Source organism: Phalacrocorax carbo, chromosome 1, assembly GCF_963921805.1.
Source record: "Phalacrocorax carbo chromosome 1, bPhaCar2.1, whole genome shotgun sequence".
Lineage (NCBI taxonomy): Eukaryota > Metazoa > Chordata > Aves > Suliformes > Phalacrocoracidae > Phalacrocorax > Phalacrocorax carbo.
The window spans coordinates 151,648,202-151,659,969 of record NC_087513.1 but is presented as its reverse complement, the minus strand read 5'-3'; the positions used below and the strand labels follow the sequence as shown (position 1 = coordinate 151,659,969).

At 42.5% G+C, this 11,768-nt stretch overlaps 1 pseudogene; it reads left to right on the top strand.

Annotated features, from left to right (window-relative positions):
• The first annotated feature begins 3,759 nt into the window (after window positions 1-3,759).
• LOC135316981 (coagulation factor X-like) lies at window positions 3,760-10,864 on the top strand (annotated as a pseudogene).
• Window positions 10,865-11,768: the final 904 nt, after the last annotated feature.

The window sequence follows — 11,768 nt, the reverse complement described above, 5'->3', positions numbered from 1 at the left end:
ACTATGATCTGATCTGGGCTGTAAGGTCTCCAGGCAGAAGCTCTGCACTCTAATGTTTTTTGTATATGGAGTAGTGTTGCTCCATATGTTCTTCTTTAAACCTCCTCAGCTTCAGTCCTAGTTACAGAAATCATGGAAAAATTTCCAATGGAAGGGACAGATGAAAGTGATGTGATCCAACCACATACTCAAAGCAGGGCTAGCGTCAAAGTTAGAGCAGGTTGTGCAGGGTCCAGTGCAGAGAAGTTTTGAAAAACTTCAGAGGCAGAGATTTTGTTAGCCTCTGGGCAACCTGTTCTTGTGTTCTAGCACTCCCATGGCTAAAATTTCTGCATGTCCAGCTGGAATTTTCCATGTTGCAAACTCTGACTGCTGCCTCATCTTCTTTCTATGGGCACCTCTGGGAAATATTTGGCCCTGCCCTCACTTTAACCCCCATTTAGGCAGTGGAAGACTGCAGTTAGATACCCCAGCTCTCCCTGGCTGAACACACCCAGACCCCTCAGCCTGTTATTATACATCATGTGCTCTAGGCCCTGAACCGTCCTGATGGCCTTTCCAAGGCTCCTCCAATCTCTTACGCTCCCCTGTTGTCTGAGGTACACAACTTCACCAGACACATGCTATTTACCTCTTAGGGTTTGAGCTGGTACTGGCTAGCTTTGTAGTACTGGCTAGTTTCATAGCAGGTGATGTGAGCAAAGCAGGCTGAAAAACTAGAAATACAACTCTGTACAACAACAAGGTATTGCTGCAGTCAGCAGTAAATGTGGGCAGGAAAGACTGCATGTCAGTAACCCCAGCTCCACCTGTATAAACCCTTGGCAGGTTTACTTCAATGTTTGTTCGGCAATGTTTGCTCCCTGACTTCCGTCCGCTGGATTCCTGTTCAAATCCCTTGTCCCATGGGTAGCCTGCCCTGTGCTCCATCAGGGTGAAACATCCCTCCTCAAAGGGACAACCTCAGGCCTAGGTGCTACCCAAACCCTGGTGCTAAGGGCATTCTTCTACTTTAGTGACACCTGAGGACTGAAGTGAAACTCGGACTGGACTGTATAAGGTGTTGTTGTGGCTGAGGGGAGGACCGCCCTCTGGCAATGGTGGCAGTAGCTGGGTTTTACTAGCTGGTGTATATGTACATCCTTGTCAAGCCAAGTAGCACCTTGAGAGCAGGCACAGAGCTAGTTTAACAGATGAGCGTGAAAGAGGGTGATGAAAGTCCATGCTTGTGTACAACATGACTGTGCTTAGAAGAGCAGTGTCATTATTGCTGTAGAGTATGAGAGGCTTTGTCCTTGGGCTTCGCAGTTGACTTTTACAAATGAAACTGGTTCCAGACAGCCTTTCATCCTGTGCCATGACATGTATAGTGCCCGAGGCTCAAGGGCTTTATATTCATTCCCTTGGTCTGTAACTGCCTCTGCCATACTGAGAGGACGAGTGAAATCTCTGCTTGCACCTTGGCCTCCTACTAAAGCCCATAACTAACTCTAGGGCCTGAAAGAAAATAAAGAAATAAAGCATACTTTTTTATGTAGACTAATTGTTTTGGGGTAATTTCACATAGCAAAATTTGAACAGATCGTAAAATCCAGGCAAGAGGTACAGCACACAGCTGCTGTGTAAACTGATGGGTTTTAAAATACCAAAACTCCTCAGAGCAGGCAAATGCTGCTGGTTTAGGCAAAAGCTGACATTTACCAAGTATGGCAGAAGGAGATGATCTAACCAGCTCGTGTTCAGACTTCCTTGGCCTTCAAGGAAAAGCCAGTCCTTAGAAGAAAGGGAAGAAAGGAATGATGGTAAGTAAAAAGTGCAATCCCTTTGAGGCTTTGGAAAGGATTAATAGGAAGAATTAAAATGTAGGACATGGCTCAGGCCTAGTCCAAGATGATGTATCTGGTTAAGAGAGTCTTGTGCATGAGGCATTGGGCTTTGAAAAAAATTAGGCTTTTTTAGACTAAAATAGAGAAAGCCTGAGGGAAAATGTAGCTATAGCCTTCATGTGTGTGCAAAAGGGTGCTGCAGAGATGTAGGGACTAATCAGCTCTTCATGTCGGTGATGAAGATAAAATACATAGCACATCTCAGGTGCAGAAAGAAAGGTTCACGGAGATCTCAGGGAAAATCTAACTCTGTGACTATCAGAGCCCTCTAATAGATTTTGTCTGGGGGACGATGGAGGCTCTGAAGTTGGTAGTCTTTGAGAGCAGTAGAGGTAACTAGCTGTCAGGCATGCAGCACCATGCGGGCTGCTCTAGGGTAGGGAACGGAGGTGGACAAGCTGGCCTTTTTTATGGTATCCTACAATACAGCAGGAAAACACACTTTTGCAGGTGAGGTGTCCAGCTGGAAGGAAATTCCCAGAAGGATCCTTTGCTGGAGCCTTGGCCAACATGCCAAGAATAATAGAGGTAAACATGACCCCTTATTGGCTCTGTGAGATGGGCTGGGTGATCCTGGAGGTCTTGCCAGCCCCTGTTTTCTGTGCTTCCAGGTGAGTAACACAAGCAAAGGGTCACTGTTATGGTCATGCATTTGTGACCTGCACTAGCACGGTAATAACAAGCAAGGTTTTCCTTCCTCTTTGCTGATCCCTGATATAGGTGACTCACCTGACAGGATCATCTTCTATAGGCAGGGCCCCAAACCACAAGGCCCTGTCAGCAGCTGTCCCCCATGGAGTCGTGTGAGCCAGGGGAAAAAAAAATCCATCCAGAATGAGGTGGAAATTGATGAATTTGTGAAAGTATGGTCTGGCCTGGTACTTGAGACAGAGACCGTATTCTGTGTGTCCCAGAGGCCCCATCCAGCCTGCTGCATCTGTACAGGGTACCTGCTTACCAGTTCCACTGGATTCCAAAGCTTCACCTACCAGCATGACAATCAACTTCACCCTAGATAAAGCACTTCAAGCTACAGTGGTTTGGAATAAAAGGGACCAAAACCTTGTGCATTGCCTTATAGGCCTAGCCCAAAAAAAAAAGCCTGAATTTTCCCTCTTGTTTTCTCTTGTTCTGGTTAGCTTCATGCTTTACTTGCTTCCTAAGGCACTACCAGAGCTGGGAGGCAATACCTTTGCAATATGCTTGCTGAGCTCTGCAAATTTGGTGCCCTGAGCTACTCCGCACTTCTGAGATTCCTTCCTGCTTCTGCCCAGCTTGTGGAAGGAACAAAGCTCTGGCTCTGGTTGCTTTGTCTCCCCTGGGGCATGGGCAACAGCTGCCTGGCTAATAAAGCTCTTTTATGGAAGCTTTGTCCATATTTCCTGAAGATGCAGAGCCACCTGCAGCAGACAGGGAGAAAGGCGATAGCCAGTAGACCACGGTCCTGTAGAAGAAATCAGCACGTGGCGGTCTGGTGTCTGGAGTTTTGGTAGCATAACCAACTTCAACCACACAACCACATGTTATTCTGCTGAGGCAGAACATGTCTTGGTTTATGGGCTCCCTTGTTCCTGAGGAGTCTGAAATACTAAGGTGTCACAGCCTCAGTGGCAAACTTAGCTCCATGCAGCCCACGAAGGAGAGAGGGGCTTTGCCAACACAAGTCACCTGCAAGCTAGCTGGGTGGCACTGCTGCAGCACAGTGTTTTTCTTGTTTTAACAGTGTCCTGTGCTTACACTGAGCCCAGGCTTTGCTCTTAGGGGTTTTGTTTCCTTGTGAGTTAATGATCTTTGCACTGTAGTTTTTCTCATTTAGTAGCTGCCCCAGAGCCTTACAGAGAAACCGGTGGCAGATGCACAGTAAGCTTGGAGGATGGCAATGGCAGGTCATTGCAGAATAATGTGGCTTCTTCCCATTGTCCTCCTTTTTCTTCAGATAGTGCGGACAAGTACAGCCTTTGCTTTAACTTGGCTTTGTGCTGCTTTGCCTAAACCACACAGGTAATTATTTGCCATTATTTGTGCTTTGTGGACCTGGGTGACAAGAGCGGAAACCCGGTAGCTTTGCTTTCCCACCCACATTGTCCCATTTGTCTGTTGCAGTGCAGTAATACCCAGGGCTTAGTCATTAGGGGAATACTATTTTGGACTGAAAGAGTTGTGTCAGTGTAAAATACACAGTTAATATATCAGTATACAAGGCTTTCAAACTGACAGCACAAACAATGTGCTATTCTTCATGTCCTCAAAAGATGTGCTAATAAATAATCCTTACTATCCATTCATAAGCTATTGCGTAACAAAATGAACGTCACAATGTTTAACAGTGCAGAGGGGAACCAGAACCCCACACCGTCACCCGCTTGTCTAAATCTCAACACAAACATCACGCCTCCACTTGAGGAAGCTGCCCACCTGCCTTTGCCGTTGGAGCCTGAGATGCTTCTCTACAGAGTAAGTGTGTGAATCATACTGCAGGCACAATACATGCCTTGTTGTTTAATTTTGCTCTAAAAGTCATTCAGTGATTAGAGGAGTAATTGGACAAAACTGGACAAACACCTGAGTCATGCACATTACAAGAGCTGGAAGTAAGAGGGAGATTTTGACATGCCAGAGAAGAGGCAGGAAAGGTACTTAGTGGCACAAGTGTTGCTCTGAGAGTCTTCAGGATGCTTCAAGGAAAATTTTCTCTTACAAACATGTAGAAAGCAATTTGGAGTGCACTAATCTACATTTGATTTTAACCAACAGACTGGAAGTGGCTGACAATACAAAGATGGAAGTTTACCTTAATAAAAATAAATGTAAAATGACAGAGCTCATGTAGGAAGTAAAGAAAAAGAACAACAGAATAAAAGTAATGTATTTTTAAAAGAGAGAAAGATTTGGCTGTTACTTAAAAAAACCCAGGAAAACCCAAGGTGTTTAAGGCATATGTCCAAACTATCCCAAGGTCAAGAAAGGACAGGAGGATTAATTAAAAACATGAGCCCCATGACCTGACGTCCAGAAGGAAGTATAGAAAAATCTGTATTTCTGTAAAAGAATTGTGAACATCCTAGCATAAACCCAGAAAAGCTAAGGAGGAAATAGAGTAAGATAAACATGACGTGAAAATCAAGAGCTGATCTAAGTGTGTGGCTATGGGAAGAGAGACCAAGGAAAGTCTTAGTCTAGTCCTAACAGAGAAGAAAAATCTTTATTCCTTAAGATACCAGATTACTTGTGTCCAACAAGGAGGAATGAAGCTGCCGAGTTGCACTACTCAGGAACAAATCACATCACATCAATCTCCTCCAAGGACAGGGTAGCAGGCTGGGTGGCTGCAAAGGATGCAGTATATGTCAGGTGTCTCCATTAAGGGAGGCTTCTAACATCACTTTATATAATGTTTTTATTGTAACCGAAAGAGAAGCACTGGTCTGAATGAAACTGCTGTAAGCGTGGTGATTGTCTGGTTGGGAAACTGTGCTAGTCAGTTGAAAGATTATACGAAGTACAGGGCACTACATAGGTGAGCCTGAGGACCTCTGATACTTGATATTTTCCACAGTGATGCGCAAGGCAGACGAGATTGTTTACTCACTGTGCTTGTAGCTCATTCCAGACTGGAAAGACTACTATACGTTGAGAGTGAGAGTTCAAGACAATCTTGTGAAACTGCAACAGTGGTCCAACATAAATAGGAGGCAATTTTCTTAAACACAAGCCCAAAATTTCCACCCTCAGTTGCACGGTACATAACCAGGGAAATTTGTAAAATATGTCATAAAATCAAGAAGTCTCCATTTTCACTAGGATGAACAGCTAGGACAAGAAGTAATGGGATCACACCACACTGAAGGACACTCAGTTTAGGTATTAGGAAACACTTTTTAGACATTGTAAGACTAGTTAGGGAGCACATTAGGCTGTGTGGGTGAGCTGCAGAATCTCATTGTGAATCTGTAGGAACAGGTCAGACAGCATCTTTCAGGACTGGTTTACCTCTCCTTGCTCTCCACTGTTAGTTCTGGGAAGAGCTCTCCCATTCTGCCTGCGATCTTGCAATGCCAGGAACTGACCTCAGGTGATTAGTATGAGCCATATACAGACGAAAGAGGAATATTGGAAGGGTCTACCAAGAGTCCAATACTTAATCTATTACTGATACTTCAGTTGTTGCTAATTTTAGCCTCTTACCCACACCCATGTTCATCTTTGCCTTGGTATGATGGCAGTTCTAGCAAGTACAGATTCTCCGTTCCTTCGCCCTCAATGAGCTGCCAGTTATAGCTGGGAAACACAGTGTAAGATGGAGAATAATAGTGGTCTACCTAATGTTGACAGCTTACCAGTTTTAAAATAATGTCAGTCATGACAGTTGTTTTTACTAAAGCCTTCGGCAGGAATTGCACAGGATTTCCCAAAATGGTGGGGAGTTTGACTAATGTTTACAAGCAAGGTTTTTATGAGCTGCTTGTACTGTTATGAAATCACTGTGAATTTGTAACCTGCCTATATATTTGTCTCCTTTGCAGTCATACCAAATGCATGCAAGGTCAACAATGGGAACTGTGAGCAGTTCTGCAAAACTGAATGAAGATGAAGAAGTCGTATGTTCCTGTGCTGGGCTATGCCCTGGGCAATGACAACAAAGCTTGCGTTCCTGTAGATAGGAAGCCACACTCCAAGTTCATTTCATGGGACACACATCGCATCGTCACCACATTTGGGAAGTGCTGGTGTGTTGCAGTGCCGTTGTAGCATAAGGAATGATGTTAACTGTTCACACTTTTCACATGACTTGCTAGAGGTGTTGCCAACAAAGTTAAGATCTTAGCTAAAGGTCATAATTTAAGTAACAACAAATTGTGCAACTGTGAGTGATATGCAGTGGCAAAAATAGTGCACAGATGTGTCCTGTGCAAGCGAGTGCGTTCTCAGAGCAGACTGCAAAACCCATGTCCCAGCAAGTATGAAGCCATATGAGAAAACGGTGTTACCACAGGGCTCTGATTTCTCTTCTCTCACAGATTGAAACAGGTCTCTCATGCTTTAGGAGATTTTGTCAGAAAGGAATGGGTTAGATTTATCACTGTTTTCAAGGCCTCCAGCTTGCGCTGGACACCTGCAGATCCAAATGAGCAGGAACCCATGAAACTTCTCCCTCTAAAATATACAGTTCACAAGGACTCATAATTTCAGTGGTAATGATATAATGTGATTGCAGTTATATCTCACTTGTTTCCCCTCAAATATCACCTGTTCCATTTAAAAGGAATACAACCTGCTTTTCTGTTTTCTTCTAAAAGCAGGTTTTCTGCAGTTAACATATAGTAACCTGAAGACATTAATAACTACTGACATCGAATTTAAATTAATCGGTTTTTCTTGCATTCAAAGTGAACATTAACAATTATTAATCTTAGTCTAGTCTTCTGTCTGATTATATTTGTTATAATGTCCTTTCTAATTTAATACCAAATTGCTGTCATAAGCTTATAATTCCTAACACAAAATACTTTACTCTGTTCCCCAATTACAGAAGATTTAATAACAAGTACATGAAAATAATGGTGCCAATAATAGAAGATGTTTAACTTCTGAATACTATAAAAATGCTGAACCCATTTGCCCACTTGCTTAAAATGGGGCAGTTTTAGAAGTGGAAAATGATTTTTAGTTTTCAACCATTCTGATCCTTTTGTATTTGGAAAGTATTTGTTAATGTCTTGAAAAATCTAGCAGAGCCACCCCTGATAAGGACACCTGCATATCTAATTTTATTGCAAAAGGCTGCTGTCAAGGAGTTGTGCTTGAGCTGTTAAGCAAGTTTTCTCTCATTTTCATGAAGAGCTTATTTCCTGATACCCTGAAGGTTGTTTCCCTGCAAACCATTGTGCTACACTATAGGTACCTACCTGTAACTCTAAAGGCTGCTTTTGACTGCAAAACCCACATTCCAGCAGGTCTGAATATTCTTTTTTTTTTTTTTTTTTTTTTTTGTGGTGAAGAACAACATGAGGTACACTGGAAGCTAGATTACTTTTCTGACCATGAAACTGTCCCTTATAGCAAAGGGTCTGTCAGACAAGCTCTGTTGAATGCACTTCGGTTATAGAAATTCTTTTCACCAGCAACTGTCTTTCCTTCTGCTCTGCTGGCAGTTACCACCCCTTGCATGTCACTTGGCTTGGTGCTTCAGGGACAGCACAGGCACTGCCCCCAACAGAGGTGGAAGACGGTGGTCCTCGACATCCTATAAATTCACTTATATCAGCAAGAAAGGTAGCTAAAGTGACAGCTGCTAGCAGCAGCTGAGCCTTCACAGCTGTTTGCTCAGGGTTATGGACAGGAACGCCTTGCTTTCAGCACATGACACATGCCTCAAAGTCCCAGTCCAGACATCAAGCATTAGCGTTTTGGTTTTGCCTTAGCAGTCAAGATCCTGTGTCATAAGCTTCAGAGAAATCATGAATCCAGTCAAGAGAAAGTCGCAGGAACCACAGCAAGTCCAGATGCTCATCCTGGAAATGAGGAAACCACCGAGGCCCCAAGCAACCATCCAGAGGTCACCGGCGAGGCTGGCAGTTTACCCAGCATGTCCCTGTGGCAGGTAAGGCACCCCTGTCCTGACATGTTTAACCCCTGACTCTGCTCACTAGGACTGGCAGCCATTTACTCTTCATTGTACCCATCCCCACTAGCCAAGGGGACCTAGCTTGATCTGGGACAGTCTTCCCTGGTGTCGTCATTTTGGGTGGTTGTTCCACTCTTCTGAGTGTTTCTGCACAGGTCTCCTACCATGAATGAAGTTGTGCCTCCATTTCAGCATGAAGCAAATGCTGAGGGGGGGGGAGGGCAGGAGAGAGTGGGGTTGCAGGTACGGGACGCAGAGTTGGATAAGCCACAGCGCCCATTCCCTGCCAGCCACCCCATTAGTCAGGTTGCAACATGGTGTTATCAGAAGAATAGCCTAAGTTCCTGGTGTGGCCAAGACAAAAGTGAAACAAACAAAAAACAAAAAGCCAAGTAGGAACAGTGCTATTACAATATTAGCTAAATTTTATTTAAAAAATAACAACCAAAACCTGTTGGTAAAATAACTGAATGCACAAACTCTGCTTCAAGCCAGGAAAAAGGTCTGTCTTGACAAGTTTCCTGCTGTGGTGGCTGCATCTCTGTGTAACTCTCACCATGTCTGAACGAATGTCTACTTTAAGAACACTACTTGAAGCTCAGCTATCTGAGCTAGCTGTCCAGGATTTCTCTGGACGTATGTTTCTGTGCTTTATCTTTCTCCCCTCTGCTGCAGGCTGTCCTACTAGTAGATGAGTACAATGAATGGTTTTGTGGGGGGATAGTTCTGAAAGGGTATTTTACTTTCTGGAGCTCATTGCATTAACTAGTCTAAAGACTTATGGATTCTTGTTGGTAAGTGTTTCTCATTTTGCCCTTTAATACAAAAATAAGAAAGTGTCTCATGTTCCAGTCTCCATATACAAGACACTGAACTCTGCCAGAGTTTTTGTTACCTTCTTGTTATTTCTCAGTGCCTCATGTTGTCCCTTGACTATCAGTGAAATACATATTCAACTTCGTTGAATGGTCAGCTTCTTTAGGCTTGGCTTGGCCTAGTGCATCTTGTATACGATAGAAGCCAAGTATAAATTGGAAAGGTATGTGGGCAAGTAAGGTTGAGCTGATGTGATTAAACTGGTCTAACATTACATCTTCATTCCATTTCCTGTGTTGGCCAAACCTTGAAGAATTCCAGATGCCTCATTCAGATGTTAGCAATAACTGTTTTGCCAGCACATAGATAATACCCTGTCTGAGACCGTTCCATACTTGAAACCTCCAATTTATTTTGTATTGCTATCATTTATGAAAAAGTAGTTTATCACAAATTCTAGGCACTGAAGAACGGTGTCTGAGTCATAAAAATTATACTCAGCCTACAACTGTAAAGCAAAAATTGTGTTTGCCTAAACTCCAATTGTCTGTCCGTTTAATTCCCAAAGAGACTTCATACAAATTAAGAAAGACTAAATGTATATAAACTCATAAATTTTTGCATGCAGAATATTGAGGTTTTAAAAGAAAATTAATATCTATTTCCTGTTTAGGTCTGAGTTACTATGTTGCTCTACAAACGAGAGGGGCAAGATCCTTCTCTTCTGTGTTGAGGCTTTTGGTTGTGTATCGTAAGAGTGCCATTGGGAATATTGTAATGAAGCCCAAAACTTTACATCAAAACTTTCATTGTCAGCATTATTCTGATAGAAAAGTTGTGACTTTCTACTTGCTTGGCATTTTGGCAGCCCTCTAAACCCCTGCAAAAAAAGTATAAGATCCTACAGTGTCAGGATACAGGCCTGGTCTGTTTTATTTGTACAGTACAATGCCTATACAAAGTGCAAGGAACTTTGGTCCCTTCTTTTACTGAGATGCAGTTTAGACTTGTTGCTACTGTCTTATTAACAACTACTTTAATAATCTGACACAGGGATGGTGGACAAAGAAAGGGAAAAGCCAAGTAGAGCAATGCACAGGTCAGATAAAGAAATTGCATGTGCTGAATTTGGTACAGAAACTCTCATCAGCGACATAGCCCTTCTCAAATTAGAGGAACCTATCACAGTTTCTGAAGACGTTCCAGCATGCCTTCCAGAAGAAGACTTGGCTAACGACGTGCTGATGAACCAAACATTTGGAACTGTCAGTGGCTTTGGGATCACGTTTGAACGTGCGCGGCTGGTCAAAAGAGTGAAAGTGCTTCAAATCCCTTATGAGGACAGTGTTTGCAAGCTCACCCTTCATAGCCCAGACACAGAAAACATGTTCTGTGCTGGTTTACAACAAAGGTGGAAAAGATGTCTGCCAAGGAGATAGAAGGGGCCCCCATATAACCAAATACAATGGCACATTTTTTTGTTGCTGGTGTCATCGGCTGGGGAGAGGGTGTGGATGGTGGGGGAAATAAAGAGTATACACCAACTTGTCAAAGTTCCTACTGAAGGTAAGAAGTGTTTTTGACAGAAAATTCTTAACAAAGGAAGCCTTAATGAGGTTGGATTTCATCAGCCTAGTTGTCTTAGCCATCAGATCTGATCACTAAGTAATATTTTCCTCTTTTTAACATGCTTACTAAAATTCTAATAGTTTGTCTCCTTTAAGACATGTCATCTATTTCTTTATGAACTAATGCCTGGTTTTCAGAAGGTGGGCTTGGACTTCAAACAGAACTTGCTGGTTTTGGACTATAATGAAATTTCTTCAACTGTGATGGTTTAAAAACTCTCTCTGCTTTTGCTGTGATAACCCAAATTTGTCTACTGGAGGCTTTGGCTGTGCAGGTAAGCCCCCTCCCATTGCAATGAAAGTTGGAACTAACTCAACATTTCTGTGGCAGTACCTGCTTTGTAGAAACCAACCAGACTGGGATAATATCAAAGACAGTATGAGAGTAGGACAGCATTTTAAAAGTCTCTGGAAAAGCTACCTAATTTTCTAGATTTATATATGGGTACACAGGAAAAAGCTAGAAAATGTGAAAACCACCCATGTATCCACACAAGTCTAAATAATGGGGCATGTCACTGAAACAAATGAGTTGTTAGATGAAGCTTGTTGAATTGGAAAAGCTTGCTTATATCACTAAAATCACTGGCATTCTTCTGATATTTTCTTGCTTTCTTTCTGAGATAATTTCTTCACCATTGTTATTCATGTTGTGATTTTGGCTATAATAAATTGAATGTATTGCATACAATTTACAATTTACAATTACAAAATTGTTATATGTCATCATTTATATATTATTATTTAAATTCTTCACAACTGAAGGGTTTTTAAACCTATAAGGATAAATAATCATTCAAGACTAAGAAAAGT